The sequence below is a fragment of the Semicossyphus pulcher genome, unplaced genomic scaffold (genome assembly GCF_022749685.1).
Source record: "Semicossyphus pulcher isolate SPU_LCO1_2020_fin unplaced genomic scaffold, fSemPul1.0.p SCAF_2, whole genome shotgun sequence".
NCBI classification, from domain to species: Eukaryota; Metazoa; Chordata; class Actinopteri; order Labriformes; family Labridae; genus Semicossyphus; species Semicossyphus pulcher.
In genome coordinates this window covers 8,764,593-8,784,463 of record NW_027211693.1, presented here as the reverse complement: position 1 = coordinate 8,784,463, position 19,871 = coordinate 8,764,593, and the positions used below count along the sequence as shown (strand labels likewise).

At 40.0% G+C, this 19,871-nt stretch overlaps 1 protein-coding gene across 4 annotated transcripts in view; it reads left to right on the top strand.

The window, feature by feature from the left end:
• Positions 1-19,871, top strand: part of ldb2a (LIM domain binding 2a) — a 100,252-nt gene that overhangs the window by 42,705 nt on the left and 37,676 nt on the right. The window lies entirely within an intron of this gene.

Genomic DNA, 19,871 nt, shown 5'->3' with positions numbered 1-19,871 from the left:
TAAGTCGGACATAAAAGATAAGACCTCTTTTTTTAAGCCCAGCTGGTGCACTCGCCCCCGTGAACTGTAGACGGGAGTCCTTGTTTACAGTGACAGACAGATTGATCGCTGTCTCATGCCGACTTGAAAGTGCAACATTACGTGTATCATATATTAATTTTGGACAAAATTATTGTAGGGACAATCAACTAATTTCCATACCCAATTCTACGCCCTTGATAAAGCCTGCCTATCAATTGTTTTTCAGCTAAATAAATGCAGATAATATTTGACCGTAATTTCACCAATCTGTACGGAACATTGAAAGCTTCCAGGACACGTGGACCGGCACAACGGAAACCCTGGTGGACATACTGTATACTTCTCTTTATACCGTTATAGAATTATTTCAATCAGTGAATCATATGAAAGTTAATGCATGAAGAGTTTATCCAGAAACTGGAGTGGAAAGTAACACTTGCAACGTATTAGCCTCAAATTTGCTACTAAACTGATGCAATTAAAATGCTGAAGAATCGCCATCAAAGTGTACTCAAAGTGAGCAAGAGACAAAGACAGAATGATACAGGAGTGAATCTCTATAACCCATTATTCCCTTCTATAAATCATCCTCATGTCAATCAATAATAGAGGCTGGAATTGATGTGGATCCAGTTTTGATTTCTGTTACTCTCCTGGCGTTTTTTTTAATGCAGTATGTGTGAATCCGTGGGTGTAAGCACAGTGTGCATTTTATCTGAGAGTCTGATGAAAATATACAGCAGCAGACGCGAGCTGTGGTTTTGTTGGACTGTTTGACCAGAGAAGAAAGAGATCGGCCTTTTAAAGACATAATGGGGTTCTTCTGAGGCTGCCGGGAATCGTAGCCTTTTTGTTCTAAAACAATATCCAATATCTGAAATAATTGACGCCTACTCTTGCACAAAAAGCCTGCTGGCATGAAAGTAAAGCACATTAGGAGGTACCTACAATTCATTTCTAACAAAGCAAAACAGAGACTCTGTGCTCAGAAATATTATCGTGTGCCATTACTATTTTCTTGAGTGCCATTACTTCACTTGCACCCAGCAAATTTTGTTTATTGAGTGCTTTCAAATAAATAGAGACAACAAAGGACGTGAGGGACGAATAACACATTACAAGAGCAGCTTTCACAGTTTTTAAGCAGCCATATGAGTTTGTTTGCATGTGAGTGGAATAAAGTCTTTAAATAAGAGGAATATTCTAATTTTAGCAAACAGTGTATTAAGTTTCTCCAGTCCTCCATGTATCTCAAAGGGACCTGAACCCGACCTAGTTTCTGTTGCAATAACATCCGAGACGTCCTTTCCTTATTGGGATTATGGGCATGACAGTGAAGCAGTGAGCTATGACGTTTAGCCGCCAGCAGGAGGGCCCATAATTTACCATGAAAAATGTCCCATTAAGTGTTCTGGACTTTTTTCAACAACACGACTAATTGCTAAAACTTCTTCCGTACAGTGAGGGAAGAATTAAAACAAATTAGCTCCCCATTTATCAATAAATCTGGATATACTGTTTACCGTGCTATTTTAAAAGGGCCATCGTCGGGCATGTGCTCACACGTCAGTCTCAAACCAGAAACTGTCAGTCCAAAGAAAGCATTTAAGTTGATGTAAAACATCAGCTATGAGAACATATTTGAAGTTGATTGTATCTGCAAACATAGAAATTGGCTGTCTGATTGTGTTGGTGTGATTTATATCATAAATGTCTGTATAATGCTATGTGGATTAAGCAAATACTAATTTTTATTGGTACATGTTAATTCTTCTGCTATATTTCTTACATCCCTGATTACTGCATTTCTGAAAGTGTTTCTATAATATATATATGTAAGTATTTTTTAATGTTGAATTCACTTCCCTATAAAAGAGAATGCCTTGTGTTTAACAGGAAGTATGAGGCTTATTTATTTTATTTATTTTTTACTAGCTTTACTTTCACTTTGGTTTGTAATTTTCCCTCATAAACTACAATTTAATTTTATTAAATTAATCTATTCATTTTTTAAAATGACTTAAAATGCATACATTTTAGGTAAAGCACAACTGAGATTATTTTTGACTATATTTTTTAAGGTTGGAACTGATTAATCGCGCTTATATCTTTATCAAGCTTTATAAACATCAACAGACAATATGAACCAATAATCTTAATCTGGATCCCTTTGATACTGACTGTATTTTACAGTTGAAAAATCAAGTAGTCAGTTCACTGGTAGACTTTAACAAATTGTAAAGTTGTATTGCAATTTTTTGTCACTTATAAGCGGACACTGGAATTCATATAGTTGCCATAAACCAGTTGATAGTACAGGGTAAGGAGATCCTTGTTGGATGTACACATTAACAGTGCAAGCTATTTAATCACTGTCCAATCAGTTATTGGGCTATAGGCAGAGGAAGCACATGGTTATCATTTGTAGTTATTAGCAGATGTGTGATGCAATAATAGAGTCCGTATTGTAGACTACGTGGAGAGTGGTCAGTCAGGTTGGTTTCCAGGTGGCCTGGATCAGGGTGGGAACCGTTGTGTGTAGCTAACAGGAAGTGGGGAACGGCTATCGGAGGGCACCAGCTGTCCGTGAGGATGGGCAGGTCCCCTGGCTTCCTGTTTCTCGACACTCTGTGTGCCCTGCAGCAAAACAAAACCAGCTTCCCCTTCCAGTTTGAGAAACAATAGATGTCGCAAACGGCCCTCCTCTGCTTCCAACCTCCTCTCCCTCCATTCCTGCTTTTCTCCATCTTCTCCCTCCCACATTTTCCTCCTGTCTTTTCTTCTTGTCATTCTCCCTGCTTTACGTCTTCTCCAACCTCTTTTCAACTCACCATTTTTATCCTCATTATTTCTATCTTCCTCGCTTCTTCTTCTTCGTCTCCTCCTCACCCTTCTCTTCCTCATCTCCCTATTCTCCTCCCCCACCTCTTACTAAACCTTTCTGCTCATTTTCTCAAGATTTTGGCTTTTTATTTTGCCTACTAATGGCGCCTGTGCATGTGTATTTAAATGTAATTGTATTAACAAAAATACAAGATAGACAAGGGGAAGAGGGGGGAATAGTTACTCGGGATGTATTCAACTTTAGGTTCAATCTGGATGGAAACAGATGCTTCTTCTACCAGCGATTGTTTGTTATTTATTATTTATTATTATATTATTCAGGAAAAAAGGGTGAGAGAGATGAAAATTACAGTGGAGGACGTATGCATTATATATTAAATGCTATAATGAATCACTTTGATGATATAAAGGTGTAACCATTGCAATATTGGGATTATTAGATTTATTAGGTTGTAAATACAACATCAGCCCTACTTAATGTGGTATCTGGAGTGAAACCTCACCAGTGTCTACTCTTCCTTTCACAAATTATGAAGCTAAAAACCTGCTGTATAGTAACCAGAATTTCATTATGTGGTGAAATATTTTGTATATACAAAACATAAATCAATACATAAAAGCCTGGATACTTAACAATACAAAGTGTGAGTATCTGCATTTTGTTTTTCCAAACTGTTGTGATCCCTCGTTGCGTAATAAATGAAACAAACATGAAATTACATTTAAAGTATCCTGGGAAAGTCGTCCCATGAGGTCTGTTACTCGACGCATCTGCGATTTGTTTTGCTGAAATGGAATTTGTGAATGTTTGCTACAAGTCTTGATGACAAACATGCAGTTCATGAAAAAATGAAGAGTGAAGTGCAACACGAGCTTTTAACTGTAGAACATTCCAGAAAGGTCAACAAGAGAGAGAGAAGAGTTTTATCAATAATGAATATCATTTTCATCCACACACCGGAGAGTAGTGGAGGAATTCCACCTGGACAGCGTGCACTGTATGTATGCACACTTACTGGAGTGTGCACACGCACTCATATACACACAGAGTGTTAGCTCATGCTGATACACAACACACAAACACTGAGAGACACTGAAAGAGTGGTTGTTAGCATACACAAACATGCACAAACACACAATACCACGGAGCGAGGGCACACCTGGTCTCCGATACAAAAAGAAGGTAGAAAAAGTGTTGGCATATGTACAAAACACACACACACACACACTGAGGAAGAAGTGCACGTTCACAGTGCAAAGTTATTGACACATGGAGAAATCCATATTTATATATAATACAGTGTGGTGGAGACCCATCAGTCTCCATAGTCTTTGAAAGGGCCTGCACTGCTTTACTTAAGGTATTAAATGTTTATGTGGTGTTTTCTCATCCCTCAATAACCCTTCTTTCCACTCACGCACACACACAGACTCACAATGGTAGTAACAGCTTTGCAAATCTGAGAGAAATTCACAACAAAAATTATTTTAAAAAGTCTTTTGGGGGAATTCACTAAGAATGAATTGCAGTCGCTGATAGCACCATAAATGTTTTGGATTGCAACCCTTGAAAACTGTTCATGATCTCTCAAGGAAAGGAAGTCATTTTCATGTCTCACATTTTGGGGATTTCTGAAGGCTCCCCTCACCTGAGACAACTTCTTTTAGTTGCCGCGAGCAGATATTGTGGAGAAACAAAACACATAATGTTTGCAGTAAACACAAACTGATACCTGTACGTTATAGCTTGTTGGTTATGCTGACAGGAAATGTAGTGCAGTCAGTATTATATATTCTGCTGATTCAAGGAGAGTTTTGATATGAGCGTGTTATTTAGGGAGAGATGGCTCCTCCGAAAGTCAACCGGCAATGTAGTAGCCTGTTTAATATTTAAAAATGTTGTTGCATCGTAGGTAGATGATTTGATTCTCCCCGCCCCTCCGGATGGTAACCTGCCCCTCGCTCAGGTGAGCTGCTGAGAGCGTAGCAGGTATCACTGCCTCTTTTAGATCAGAGCTCGATTATCAGAGGCCAAACAGCGCAAAGCGATGCTCATTACCATTGATTCTGGCTCACCAGGAGTCTGAGTCACACACAGAATATGTGTGTGTGTTTGTTTTTGCTGTTAATTCACTCAATGAGGATCCTGTGTTCGAGCATGTGGCATGTGAGGCAGTCACATCTTGCAGTGCAGGACTATATTCCACTTTTGTCCTTCAGAATATGTTTGATTGGACTTCAGGGGGACATGATGCATCTCACCGCTGAGCTCTGGCATTTTTTCAGTGTTACACTATTTGTGGCGTGGTGTTTGTGGGGGTGGGGGGGTCGGGTGTCTTTGTCTCCTCCTCCTCCGCATGTTGTGTCCTCCCTGCGGAGCTGTGCCCTGGGGGTCGGTGCGGCTGGGGAGGGGGTGGCCCCTGTTGAATTATGGATGGAGGTGAAGAGGGGCTGAGGGCTGGCCTCGGGGGGACATAGCCCCCTCGTTCCCCGACACTTCCGACTCTCCCCCCATTCCCTCTTTTCCCTCCTGCTTCCCTCTCTGCCCAAACAGTCGCCATCCACGCGTGGCGTGAGGTTGGATGAGGGTGACTGGAGATCTGTCTCTCTCCCCCTCTCTCCCTCTCCCTCTCTCTCTCTCTCTCTCTGCTTTGCTGTGTTTCTTTCTCTCTTGTTACACTTTCGTCCTTATCTCTCTCTTCCTCTCCCTCGCAGATTTCTGCTGGGAAAGTCAAAATGATAGAAGTCCGTTCAGCCGAAACTGGTCTGCAGAAGTTGAGAAAACGAGACAAAGACGTACAGAATCTTGATTTTCCTCCTCTGTGAATTACCAGCAGTATTCAGCTGGTGTTGAAAGTGCTTCTCCTTTTGTTGGTGTATTTCTTCCTCTCATAACCTGGAAACTCTCTAAGATTTTAATGATGCATAATATAAAGAAAGGTTTCATTTATAAGATAATTTAGTGATAAAGTCAGAATTTTAATCTTAATTATAAACTTGAGTGAAATGAACCTTACAAAACTACTCAGGCATTTTTGAGGCGCTGTGAAAGACACAGAGTCCACAGCGCTGGAGTCTCACTATAATGCATGTGACATTTTGCAGCATTGTGGTCTGCACAGAGAAGATGGTTTGCTGTTGGATTTTTCCAGCGGTGCTCTCAGCCCTCCGCTTGTTAGCTGCTATAAAAGGCAGTTAAGCCTGGTCCAGCTTGTTACAGCTGTGTGGCCTCTTTTAATGCAGAAGTCGCTTGTTCTGTCTCTATATTCTGGATAATAAACTCATTATAAAGGAGATCTGACCAACATATGAATGTCATGTTCTGAAAAAAAACATCATGGCCTTGGTTAAAGATTCATAAAAGCAACTCTGATAGAGACCTGTTTACTCTTTCAGTGATAATCATAAACCGCCTTTCCCTCCATCCTGAACAATAGTTTTGCAAACAACACTTTCCTAAAACCTAAAGTTTAAATCATCACTGATCTATTTAACAGTTAACTTACATTTAAAAAAAACCCTCAACATTTATGACATCCAGATAACCTGTTTTCCTTCTGACTTTTAGGCTAAAGTCACTCATGATTTGGCATTGGGGCTGAATTTGAAGACAGGTCTCTGCTGGACGTACAGTTGGCTTTGACGCCTTTGCAATAAGAAATACAGACTAATACAAAAACACAGGCATTATCTAAGAAGCCTGATAATCTTTTCTTTTTATAGGCTAAACTATATTGAGGCTGTGGTAGGAGTATACTTTTCTTGTCTGTGTTTGAGTGACAATAACTTTGATAACAGGGGACCTCTAAAACACAGTATCACAGTATTAAAGGCGGGCTGCTCCTCTCTTTGCCACCCAGCAGCTTTTCCTTCTTTGAAATGTAATTTTAAACCGTATGAACAGCGGTTTCTTCCATCTGAAATGTAGCAGCGTCTTAATGATGTGCTTTGGCTCGTGCATTTGGACAATTGTGCAAAAGGGGTTTTAATGAAATCTATTATTGTTTTTCGTTTCAGGGGCAGTGGGGGAAGTGTTTACCTCACAAAATAGAATACAGCAGCCCCCAAAATGACAGGAAATACAGAGCGAGAGAGAGAGAGAGAACGAGAGAGAGAGAGATTGAATTAAAGTTTTATGACTGATGAATATTTCATGTTCTGGGCAGTGATTCCCACATTCTGGTGTGTGTTTGAGCGAGTGTGTGCATGCATGCGTGTGTACAGTTTGGTGCGTGGGCTCAGTATGTCTATGTGAAAGTGTGCCTCTACAATATATGCTGGGTGTTTTTAACCCCTTTTCTCCTTTTTGGGACACTAGATGTTCTGCATATTGTATGTTGCCTCGTCGACAAAATACAAACTCACAATGGTTTCGCTGCGATATCTGAAAGGCAAGGTTAAGATTTCAGACTCGATCTAATACTCACATTCAAAGACTTGGTGGTTGCTGTAATCATTCCTGTTCTTTATACTGTCTATGAAGACATCTTTTCCTCGTGCAACTACATCTTAAAAGATGACGGGCACAATGCACAAACTCTGAAGTTTAGTCATAGCTATGATTATGCTTCAGCATTCAGAGTTAGCTAAATAAAGCTGGTATCTTCATGAGTTTATGTACCTGAATGCAACTACGTGGATGTATCCCTCGGTCAAGGCTTAGCAGGGAAACCAAAAGAGGGAACTAAAATAACTATAATTTGGGAAAATACTCACTCTATTTGCTAAAAGCTGTTTTAAACATTAGTCCCGTCCCAATGTGAGTTTTGACTTAGAGTTCAGAGTAAGACCATTTGGTACACCTTTTTGTGACCTTTTATAGATCAAACGATTAATCATCAGCCTCAATATCTATTTACATGTACAGCAGGTGTTTTCGGCAGCTACAAAGCTAAGCTCCAAAGCTGGAATTTTTTAATGCACCAATCCCTCTTTTAATTCAGACAGCTTAACATTTAGTCTCAGCTTATCTTTGGGTAGCATTTTTGCACAAAATGTATGGTATTCTTACGCCTGGATCCCACAGGATCCGTGTCAGCGTGTTCAGTCTGTGCCGCGGTTTTGGTCCGTCAGACGGCGCGAGCCCTCGCCCACAGGAAGCATGTCTGATCCTCAGCGCAGCGGAGCGCTGGCCCAAGCATCTGGATTCGCGAGATCATGGCAGAACTGCGTGAGATGAGAATGAGAATTGCGAAATCACGCGATAACATCAATGTTAAACTGAAAAACACGCAAACAACAGTTAAGTTTGCACCTCCGAGGTTGATTATCTGCTCATTTGGAGATCATTCCGTGATTTTTGTGCTTCTACCATGGCTGAGTACGCTACTTAATTAAAAGTGTTTGCGCCTGAGACGGAGCGCGGCGCGTGCTGTGCAATCACGAGCATTGACTTGAATGGGCGCAATCGACTCTGGAGGTCGCGCCGCACACGGAACGCGCTGGAGACGGATCCTGTGGAGTTTGAGGGTTAAAGTAGAGTAAAAAAATTGCCAATATGCACCGAACAAATCCAACTTTTAACGTACAGTTTATGAAATCTGAAACGATCCTTTCAGAACTACGATCATGTTGTTACTTCTTGCATTTTTTACATCTGTGCTTGTGTCCATTTTGAAGCCCTTTGCGACAATCCTGTTTGTCAGAGGATTGATGAACTTAATCAGTTTACCAATGATCTAATACCCCCCCCGTTCAGTATTGGTAGCTCATGATGGGTTTATAGATAGAGATATGAGTCGATATAGACAGACATTTGTTTGCCAAGTAGTGTAAGCTCTTCTCAACCATCGATTAAGCTCACAGATCAATATGTCAGCTTGGTTTTCATCCATGCATCTCTCCTCTCACCGATCATCAACACTAGCTTATACCGAGGGGTTATAATTGATTTTAATAGTATTTTTAGCTTAGCTTATTGATCACAACACATGCTGTAGGTCCAAGCAAGCACTAGTTTGTACACACGTCACAGGCTGAAAAGAAAATCAATAGTACCTATCTGAGTCTGTTGATCTACTCTGTTTTTCAGCTCCCATAATCTGTTTGCTTTAGCCTAACCTTATGTATGGGTTATGAGGCGAAGGAGGTTATAGAGACTATTCAGTAACTGGAAAGTCAGAGATTATCCTCGAGAGAGAGAGAGAGAGAGAGAGAGAGAGAGAGAGAGAGAGAGACACTAAATCCCTGCTCTGTCATTTTAACCACTTGGGACTGGAATCACTTGGGGAGGGGCTGAATGTCTTAAAATGTAAAAATGTAGAGCACAAGTGTTACGAGTTAAGATAGTCCACAGGGAAAACATATGCTTTACATGATACAGTCCACTCTACACATTAGCGTCTGCCTGTGATATAGATGTCTGTTTGTATTTGCTCATTATTTAGCTTGACGTGATGTGACATGACTTCATGTATACACACAATACATCATACTAGCATTAAAGCATGGTGTAACGTAACCACAAAAAGGGGGTCGAATGACTTCAATGGGAAACTTTCTGGCTTTGATATCAAGCATATTTGTAGGGCTGCACAATATGTGAAGAAGATTAATAATTCTTTATAAGTGGCCAAGATAGTCTTTGTCTCATAGTTTTTATTTTCACTTAAAAAAAAACCTATATATATATATATATATATATATATAATACAGCTCTGCAGTTCATTACAATGCTGTTTAACCTTTTTACCTTTAAAAATATGAGCTTATGTGATTTAGAAATTGCACTTGGTTTTATTGTTAACTTTGTTTTTTCCAAAGTTAAATACTGTCATGAATTTTGATGGTCATCCTTTATCATTATTTCTGGGGAGATTTATTCAAGTAGAGTGTCTGTATTACGTTTTAAAAACTTAATATATTTATAAAGTCTTCAGAGGGTCATTTCCTAACTGAATATTTTTATAGCTGATCACCTGACCATGCCTCCATTTAACCTCTCCTTTGTCATGTTGGCCATTTGCCTGATGACGAGAAATAAGTATGCTTAACTTCAGAGGGCAGATACTTTCCATTTATCTTTTAAAAACGGAGCTCCTTGCAAAGCCAAATGCCCAAAACACTTCAAGCTGATTTAATTTATAGAGCTAAAATCAAAGGTTATGCGATAAAGAATAAACATAGTGTCATTTTATTCACTTTACCCAATCCTGGAAGAAATGGATGTGAAAGAGATTTGGTAACACTAAAACGTAGCATTCCTGCCAGGCTTTTCAGGACAGCCCCACAGGGAACTGAACCTCTCTCTGTGTAAATATTAGTGTCCCCCACTTTACGTCAAACCTTCAAGGGACTTCAACTCCTAACCTCAAAGTGCCTTGTTCTTTATTGAGCTTCCTCTTGACCACTGAAATATGCCGCCGATTGTCAGATGAATATTTGTAAAATGCAGACATTACGGATCATTCACAATTTCTCCTTGCTCTCCCCCTTCTCATTTCCATCCTTTTCTCTTCTGCACTGCGGAGAACTGCTTGCTGCATAATCGCCCACTGAGTATCTCAGACTTTTCTATCTTTTTTCCCCCTTCTGCTTTTTAATTTGTCCGTACTTCACCAGTATGCAGATTTATCATCAACTACCTGCACAGGTTGGATGGACAGTACTGACAACTCTGAGTAGTCAGGGTTTGACTTCGTCTCCCAATTAATTAAAATAATGTTACCCAGGTAAAAAAAAGAAAGGACCACATCTTTTCTTGCAACTGATTGATATCACAAAATTAGACACAAATGATGCAACTTTTCAAAAGAGGAGAAGTAGCTTTAATCTGTGGCTCACAAAATCATTGCCCTTCAACACCGTAGTTTGTCTATATTTTGCCGTTTTTTGATGATGAACTTTAAGTAATAACTTCAAGGTAATAGCTTTGTTTTAGAGCAGAGCTCATCTTCTGTGTGCGCCACATGGAGGGGGTTTAGTGTCAGTCTGCTATGCTCTCTTTTTATAGTTACTATTTCAACTGCTTTCAGCCATCTACTCTCAACTTTATGAGAAATGGGATAGTAACTTGTGATTGGCTCAGCTTGTTCTTATTATTGTTCTTGTTTTTGGTGTAAAAATAATTAATGTCTTTTCATAGTTATATAATTATTCAGTAATATAGATATGAATAGCATTTACTATAAGATGCACTACATTAATTTAGCATAAAATAAATTAATGCAATCCCTAATCTTATCTGTTAAATTCTTGGCTCGAATCTATATGAATACTAAAAGTGAAGGGTCTGTTTCCTCAGGAGGGACGGAGGAGCTGATGCTGGATAGTTCACTTATGTTTTCTGGTGCAGCTCTGCATGTTTACATATTTATTTTTGTTCTTGCATGTGGGTGTGCATATTGTTTACCTAGCAGCATCTGTACTCCCTAGATGCATCATTACTGTACGTATATGGAGTACGTGCGAGCACATGAGTGCGTATGAATGTCAAAATGGACAACACATATTCAACCAGCGCACAACATATAGCTGTACTGCTCTCCTGTGCACCATGGATGTCAGCTGATATGAAGCACTTACAAACACTGGAGCGTAGACATGCAGTCCGTATGAACAAACAAACAAGCACTCAGAATCACAAAATAATATACAAATACATATGCAATACAACATATAGAGTCTTGTCATGCATGTACATGCAGTGCTTATAAAACCATTCACATGCATGTGCACATCAGCCCATGAATATAATGAACACACAACCCTGTTCCAACACAAACTGCACTCAAGGCCATGTTTTTCAAGTATTTTCATCCGCACAAAAAATGTTTATTCTATTAACTATTATAGAATAATTCCAAATTCCTTTTAAATTTAAAATTCTTTGTCCTTTTCACAATATTTTATCCCCAGGGTTGGAAATGTACCTTTTAGAATGTGAACCATCTTCCTGCGACTGACAAAAACATCTTCAAACCAGCAGCCACTCAAAAGTAAATCATTATTTTCCAACTAAAATGTACTATCCACTTTCATCTTTTACCAGCAATTAGCAGGTGGCCTGTGCTTATTTCCCCTCCTGTTTATATCTACTTTTGTTCTTGTTTAACAGAATCTATACGTCTTTGAAGACAATTAATGATTGAGAAGTTTGACTCATGTTGTTGTTTGGACACGTTTTTCTTTTTATTTATTTACCCAGAAACAACCTCAGAGTTTCAGACATACAACACATAACAATTACAAAAATGATTACGCCATTAATCAAAGCATCTACAACCTGTTGCATCTTCCTCCAGTGCCTTCAATCTACATTTAAAAAGATTTAAAGAGATCAGGTCCTTCAGACTCATATTGGCTAGCTAATGTATGGGCCTATACATTTTAGTGCACTGAATGTGGGATGTATCAATCCACAGCTGAAAATAGTCCCTAACTCGTGTACTATTTACTCCTGATTCACTCATATTCCCTAAAAAAAACTACAGATCCCAGCCGTTTTAGAAAATATTTGTGACCTGATGTTTAAGCTTTACTGTTTGTCAGGAATGAAAGGGCTTGGGGCTGAATGCCACAGGCAAGGTAGGGAAGTCTGATAGTATTTAGAGACTTAAACGTTGCTGGTTTTGGAGTTTTAATATGTTGAGAAAAACAACAATGTAGAAAAACATTTTGCACTTTCTACCTCTGCACATACTGTGATTGTTGGTTTGATATGTGGGTGTGCACATGTGGATTGGATGAATATTCATGTATGTGAATATTAACCACATACTGCTCTGCATATGGTTGCATGTCTTTTTGAGTGTGTGAAGTTACCAGTATATCTTCTGTCCTTTGTGTGCGTGTGTGTGTGTGTGTGTGTGACTTTTCATACACCAACCCGGTACCTTTCTTTCTTCTGACGCCCTGCTCTCGCTTCGGAGCAGAAAAACGCACTCTCGCCGTCTCACTGGCTGACGTTGCTGGCAGGAGTCCTGGGGACCGACGGGGGGAAACAATCCCAACAAAGTGGCATGAATTAATGTGACTAATTAACACCACGTTAATTATTTGTAAATTGCATGTTTGGGTACACGTTACTTGAGAGGCATATGCTGCTTGTCGTGTTCGCCCAAACAAGTGCCAACTAATCTGTATCTCTGGAGTGCCCCGCGTCTGAAGACGGGCCAATCAGCACGGTGCAGAAAAACAAAACATGAAGAAGAAGAAGAAGAAGAAAAGAGAGAGACAGAGAGAGGAAGGAAAAATAACAAATACATTTCATCTGGTCTGGACTCCATGCAAGCTTTCTGTCGCTCTGCAGTTATTTGTGTGAAGTTTGTTTGGCTTGTGCGCCGTTGGTGAGTGTGTAATCTGTCTGCCTATTAAAAGATAAATGATAGTGCTTTCAACATGGGGCTACAACATGGGGCTGATGAGGCTCTTTTTTGGCAGCGTGGTGAATGATTGTGTCTTTCATGTCACTGTGGGAAGCCTATTTTGTCCACACTCAGTACAACTTTAATTTTTATTTATTTCATTTCTCTGCTTGCTTTTTTGCACTGAAATTGTTCGTAAGCACCTACTGACTTATTATTGTTTTTATGTTCAATGTTGACTTCATTTTTATCTTTTTTTTATGCGTTCTTCTGCAAACGGTTATATAGCTGAGTACTTTTTTATTTTGCTAGATGCATCAAGCATTAACTAACCGTCTTAAATTGATTAGTGATTAGTTGATTTAATACTGAGACAGTTATTAACATCAATAGACTGAGGAGGCCCAGTGTGAGGTCTTCAAATCACTAGTTTTTGTCCAATCAATAATCCAAAACACAAAAATATATAAAACTGATGAGCTAAAAATGTCCTGCCATTTCATTTTCAAAGATGTTTCTGCTTTCATCCCAGTTTAAACTCTGTCAAATACAGTGAATTATAACTTGAACCTCAGATATCAGTGGTTTAATCCTTGTTACAGTCAAATGTCCTCTAAAAGTGCCCTTGAGCAGGACAATGAGGCCTGCTGACTTAAAGCAGCCCAGCGTAAGTGTTTTCCTACAATGTAAATACTGAATAAGGCAGCCTTGAAAATATTTGAAGAGAAGCACGAGACAACTGCGCTTGAAATGGTCCAAAACTTGCTAGCATGACTACCATTACATGCTTATCTATCACTCTGTCACCCTGCGCCACGCACGCTGGGTTTTATTAGGACAGTTTTGGTTGAGAAGACACAACCAAAAACTCCTGCATGGCTTGGTGAGGTGGGCAAGAAGCAGATCTGCGTATCACCTGAGCACTTCCCCCTCCTCCCCTCCTTCCCCCTGTCTTCTCTCTCACTCTCGCTCTCTCATGCTGTCTCACCCACCCTTGCTGTCTCTCTCTCTCCTATTACCCCTCTGTGAGTCTTCTCTCCCTCATTGACAAGCCCTTATTTTTTCATCTTCCCTCCTAGTTTCTTCTCTCCCTCTCTCTCTCTGTTTCTCGCTCTCTTTCATCCCTCGCTCATTTTTTCTGTCCCAATCCCTCTACCCCCCCCATCCTCCCTCCCTTCCTCCCCCTCGTCTCCTCAGAGCTCCTCCGCATTAGCAGTCAGCTCCACTCCTAGACGTACTTTGTTTTTCAACCGTGGTGGAGACTGAGCGAGGGAGGGAGCGAGATACAGAGAGGGAGAGAGAGAGAGAGGGGAAAGAGAGTGAGTGCGGTGCAAGAGGCAGTGAGAGAGAGAGGGAGAGAGAGAGAGAGCATCATTTACACAGTCATCCAGGCCGAGCAGACCCTGCAGCTCGCCCTCCCTCCCTCCTCTCCCCTCAGCCACTGCTCACGATGCCAAACATTTTATGTGTTATTTAGTCATGCCTGACTTTATCGAATTTGAAAAACATGCCAGTCACGGGTACACCCCCCCTTGCCTCCCCCGTCCACATCCCCCACTCCCTCACCCATCCGCCAACATCATCCTCATTTCTCTCTCTCTCTCGATTTGAGACTCTACCATCCAGGTCTGACCTCAAGAGCCTCTCGAGACACTGTCTTTGGGGACATTTCACTTCTAAATGAAGTTTTATTCCCAGGCTTCATCTCTCCCCCTCTTCCTCCTCCACACACACACACACACACACACACACACACACACACACACACACACACACCTCCTCCTGACCACCCACCCTGGGGGAAGGGGAGAAAGAGCATAATTCTAGCCAACAGAGTGTTGACTCTAAGATGGATTATTTCTGCTTGAAATCAGAGGCCATGTGCTGCTGGATAATGTGGCTGTCCCGATTTTTTTCCCCAGCACTGTTCTAATGATGGAGATTTGACGGGCAGCAAAATGTAGAGGAACAGAGAGACTTGTTCCACTTGGCGAGGAATGAGAGGCTAAAGGAAATCCCAACATGCTCGCCTTCATAATCCCAAAGTCAGGATTTATGGTTGTTTTGTTTTTGCTGTTATTTAACAGTCTGGCGTAGCTCAGTGTTTAGACCGGGTCACTGACACTTAGTGGGATTACAGGCTTGTTTCCAGCTCAAACCAGCAATTTTAAAAAGAAAACCCGGACAACAGGAATATAATCATGATGTTTTAAAGAACCATGAGTATGTTCCTTATATATTGTTTTTTTTCTCTTGAATAGCCAGTGTTTAGGCTTCATCTGTTTTTTTTTCTTCCAGTTTGTTGGGTCAAGTTTGCATTTGTAGTACGACCAATCTGGATGTTCAGTCATGTATCCAGCTTTAGGTGACAGTCTGAACTTTTTTCTTCACAAGGTACAGTTTTCCTAAAGACTGACAGTGTATTTGTCTATTGATTACATTTCAAACAATACATTACCCTCTATCTAGTAGGTTATTTCTTATTTCCACATTTAATACTGTTTCATTCTCCACTTTATTTACTTTTTTATTTATTTACTATTTTACACATACACCTACACCTCTGGTCTCTAACAGCAAACACACCTGCTTGCTTCACCCTGCATCTTTTGTTTTTCTACCTGCAAGTCAACAACCGCTTTTACACTACCATTTCAAGGCGGGATTATTACGCCTCTGTTACGTTCAGTCTTCTGTGTAAAAAGCACAGAAACAGAATGGTGGGGCGAAGTATCTGAAGCTCGCGATGTTTGTTTAAACCTCGCGCACGTTTTGCTTCCGCACCTTTGCTTGGTCCAATGTAAAATGGCGAAGGCTGCATGACGGTGGAGCTTCGTTGCGGCGCTGAGGTGGAACTGCAGTGTAAAAAGTGCTTATGTGTGTGCTCTTACTTTCTTCATCAGCTGTATGTTTCATAGAGTTGCCTAAAAACACAACTCCCATCTTTGGCTTTTTTACCAGTGATTCCATTTTCACAACAGCAGGCTTGTTGTTGATGACGTATATTTTGATATAATTAAACCAATGTGGTATCAAATAATACCGGCACCACCAACTGCACTTACAAGCTTTTATAAACAAAGGCATAAGTAGGCCTACATTAAACAGGAGATATTGCACCACAGTCAGTGCATTAACAGGAGGGACTCTCTCTCTCTCTCTCTCCCTCTCTCTCGCTCACTGCAGAGCGAGTGATTGTCAGCAGAATGAGGGGAGATAGTCCACCAGTTAATCAATCACAGATGGTGTCTTTCTCTTTGACTGATGATAAATTAAGAATAAAAAAACGACTAATTGTCACCATATATACTTTGGCAGCTGGTAATATACCTGGCCATCTGTGGAAACAATGTGCTAACTAGTCATTACAGTCAATAGCCGTCCACGGTGTAAAGGTGTTAGAAGTGATTTAGGTTGGTCGGACTCTTTGCAGTTACTTTTTTGTTGCTGGTAGTTTATTGGTTATTGACAAAATAGAAATCCGCCTCAACAAATCATACTCATCCACTGAACATAAAGGTTTTATCTTTTGTCTAACCAAGTCGTAGTCTTTGTCTTAATGAGTCAAGCTGCCCTACACTCTTTACATGTACCTCCTGGTATCTGCTGACAGGCTATCATTGGTACAAGCAGCCCTGGGTGAGAATCACTGTTTTAGGCAGTGTTAAGACATTAGCCCTGCATAAAAAAACATAAGCATTTCTTTCTTTAAAGTGCTGCTATGAAACTTTTCCCAAGTTGTATAATGCTGTCCCATAGTATCATGAACAACTATGCGTGCCAAATCAAACAGAATCAACAGACTCACGGATCAAAGTCCTGGATCTCTGAACCTGCTGTACTTTATTGTCTCACTGTTACTTGTAGCAGCATGTCCTATTTTCCCCAACTCAGTCACCTACTTATTTTTTTTTTTTTTTAAATTGACATTTCTTTTTATATTAAGTTTCTTGACTTTTGCAGGACTAATTTATACTTTCTATTTTTATTCCCTAGCTATTTTTATTATGCATTAACAAACTAAGGCAAATTCCCTGTATGTTTAAATCTGATTTGACTGCAGCCTTACCAGAATAGCTCATTCTTGTCTTTATGGAGATGTGTTATTGATGTACGTTATCATTATCTTGCTAAGGTGTCCTGAAATCCCATCGGGGATTGGCCACAAGATGGCCTGATACTTGAGAACAATTAAAAAGAATCACAGTCAAGTTTAATGCCAAGTCGGTTTACACATACAAGGGATTTGACTTGGTGTTTAGGTGCAGAACAATTAACACAGAAGTAGAATAAGAACAAGTAAAAAGCTATTTAACAGTAGTACTCCTACTGTCAGTGAACTTCAGTAGAATAAGATAAAAAATAGACTATCAGATGTAAGAAAGCAATATAAAACACAATATGTACACCAGGCGTAATTGTAAAAAGATAAAACATATTTAAAAGTAAACTAAGATGGGATCTGAATATTTAGAAAAAGGAACATTAAAAGTTTACAGACAAGAGTGCAAAGTAAATTCAGCACCAAACAGTTGCTGGTTCAGATCCCCTGTGCATCTGAGTGAATGAGTAGCACTTTATCCTCCAGTAACCACTGGCTTTGCCCTTGAGCAAGTCAAGCTGCTCAAGTGGAACTGCCCGGTGATGTTTGGATGAAGCCTGTGGTCGCAGTGCAGCTCTCAGGCATGTTTGTGTGCAGGAGTGTGAAGCAGGGCGGTGCTGGGAATGACTATCTGTGTTCAGCAGAAACCCTATAGCTAGAAAAAAAACAGGATCTTTAAAGAAGAATGTGCTGCTAAGATGTGGTGTTGTAGATGGTTTGGGTCGTTCTGCAAATGTAACAGAACGTGTAATAGTGAGCTCTGAGTTTTCCAGAAGAGGCTGCAATTTGTGTCCCAAGTGAAGGCTGTTTGATGCAGCTGCTCTGTCGGTGCTGTGCAGAATTCCTGATCTACATATTAACATTTGCATCGAAGACTTTCTCGCTTTACATTCTGAGAAAATCCTACATGAACATCTCACTTCATACTTTCAGCTTGCTTTATTTTTTAGATAAAGCTCGCCTACACAACAAAACATCCATCTTAACAAGACATGTAATGAAGTATTGGCAAGAATCAGACTTTCTTTAGAGCTGAAACATTTAATTATCACAAAGTTTATTGACAGTCATACAGCTCTAATGATAGAAGAGTTCTTATATATAAAGAACTGGAATTTTGTCTGGGGGATAGAGGATGTGTGTCAGGATTTTATGCTCTTAGGGGGGAGGTAAGGCAGGATTTTCATCGATATTGAAGAGATAGAGACGCTCAGAGACAAAAGAACCCCTGAGCTGTGAGGCAGAACTTTAGGTGAGATGGTGTTTCCGTTAAAAACAGTTTTTGTGTTGGTTACAAAAACATTAAAAAGGAAGCTCCTGAGTGATGTAAAATTTGTTTTAGCTAAATTATCAGTTAATTAAACAGCAGGCTATAAACATTGATCTAAAAGCTGCGGAGGAAAGGCATTTCAGGACAATATTTCATCGTATAAAATCGTCCGAGTATTCAGGAATATGTATCTTGCATGCCATCACTCTGCATCCATAATGTAATGTGAAATGTAAGCCTCTCTCCCTCTGTATCATCCATTCTTCTCCTTGAAGCCAGTTAACACAGAGCAGATAGAAACCAGACGAAGCCTGAGGGCTATAAAACACTGAACACTTCTCCCTCCCTGACTCCTCCTCCAGTTTTCATCATGCAGCCTGCTCATTGTCTCTTTAGGCTTCTGCACAAAGTTTGCACAGCAGAAGTTGTCCATCTTAATAATTCAGTTTAACACTAAACTTAGTCATGGAATCACATTATTCTGAAAAATTTGTGGAAGTACTCTCCTCCGTCCTGTGCTGTCTCGCTCATATGAGGAATATTCAAAAGTGAGTGTGTTATAGGAGGTGTCATATCTTTGGAGAAGACTGAGAGGACCAAGTTCATGATGTTGTGGAAATCTTTAGGTTTCACGTGTTGGAGAGAGTTAATATACCTGGCTGCACAGAGAGATGTATTTAACCCTTGTTTCAGGGGAATGTCAGACTCCATTCAGGAATAAAGGATTTGAGTATTTCTTGGAGAGTGAACAGGTTTCCTGAAGGCTGCCCAGGCTTAAGTAGTCAGAGAATCAATGAGTTCAGGAAAATCCAATAGTTTCTGTAAATCTAAAAGGTGCCTGTTATATTGAGAATGTGAATTGATGAATTGATCACAATCAGCAGGGGAGCTGCTGCTAATTAGCACATTTAGCATCAACTTAATTCAGATATTTCTTAATTACTATTGCGCTTGGCAGAAATATTGTAAAGGATTTTTGTGGGATTATTGTTGCAGCTTTTAACGGCTCGGCATGGGGAGAATGTGAATGCATGCATACTCTGTATTATTGTGTATGATTAATTGTTATATATGTTTTTAGGATTTAGTAGATATTCTTTAATACAAGATGTTCAGCTGGGTAAAACAAACTGCGACTCCTACATTGGCAGTATCACAAGCAGCCAGCTGTAATGAGTACTGAGATTAGAGTCAAATCAATAGACAGCAGGCTTAACAATCTCTTCCGTGTTCCTGGAATGATTTTGTACGAAAGAAAAGGGGTCAGATAGGAAAAGCAGAACATATTTGCTCTCAAATGTTTAATCAATTTTATTCATTTGAACATCTG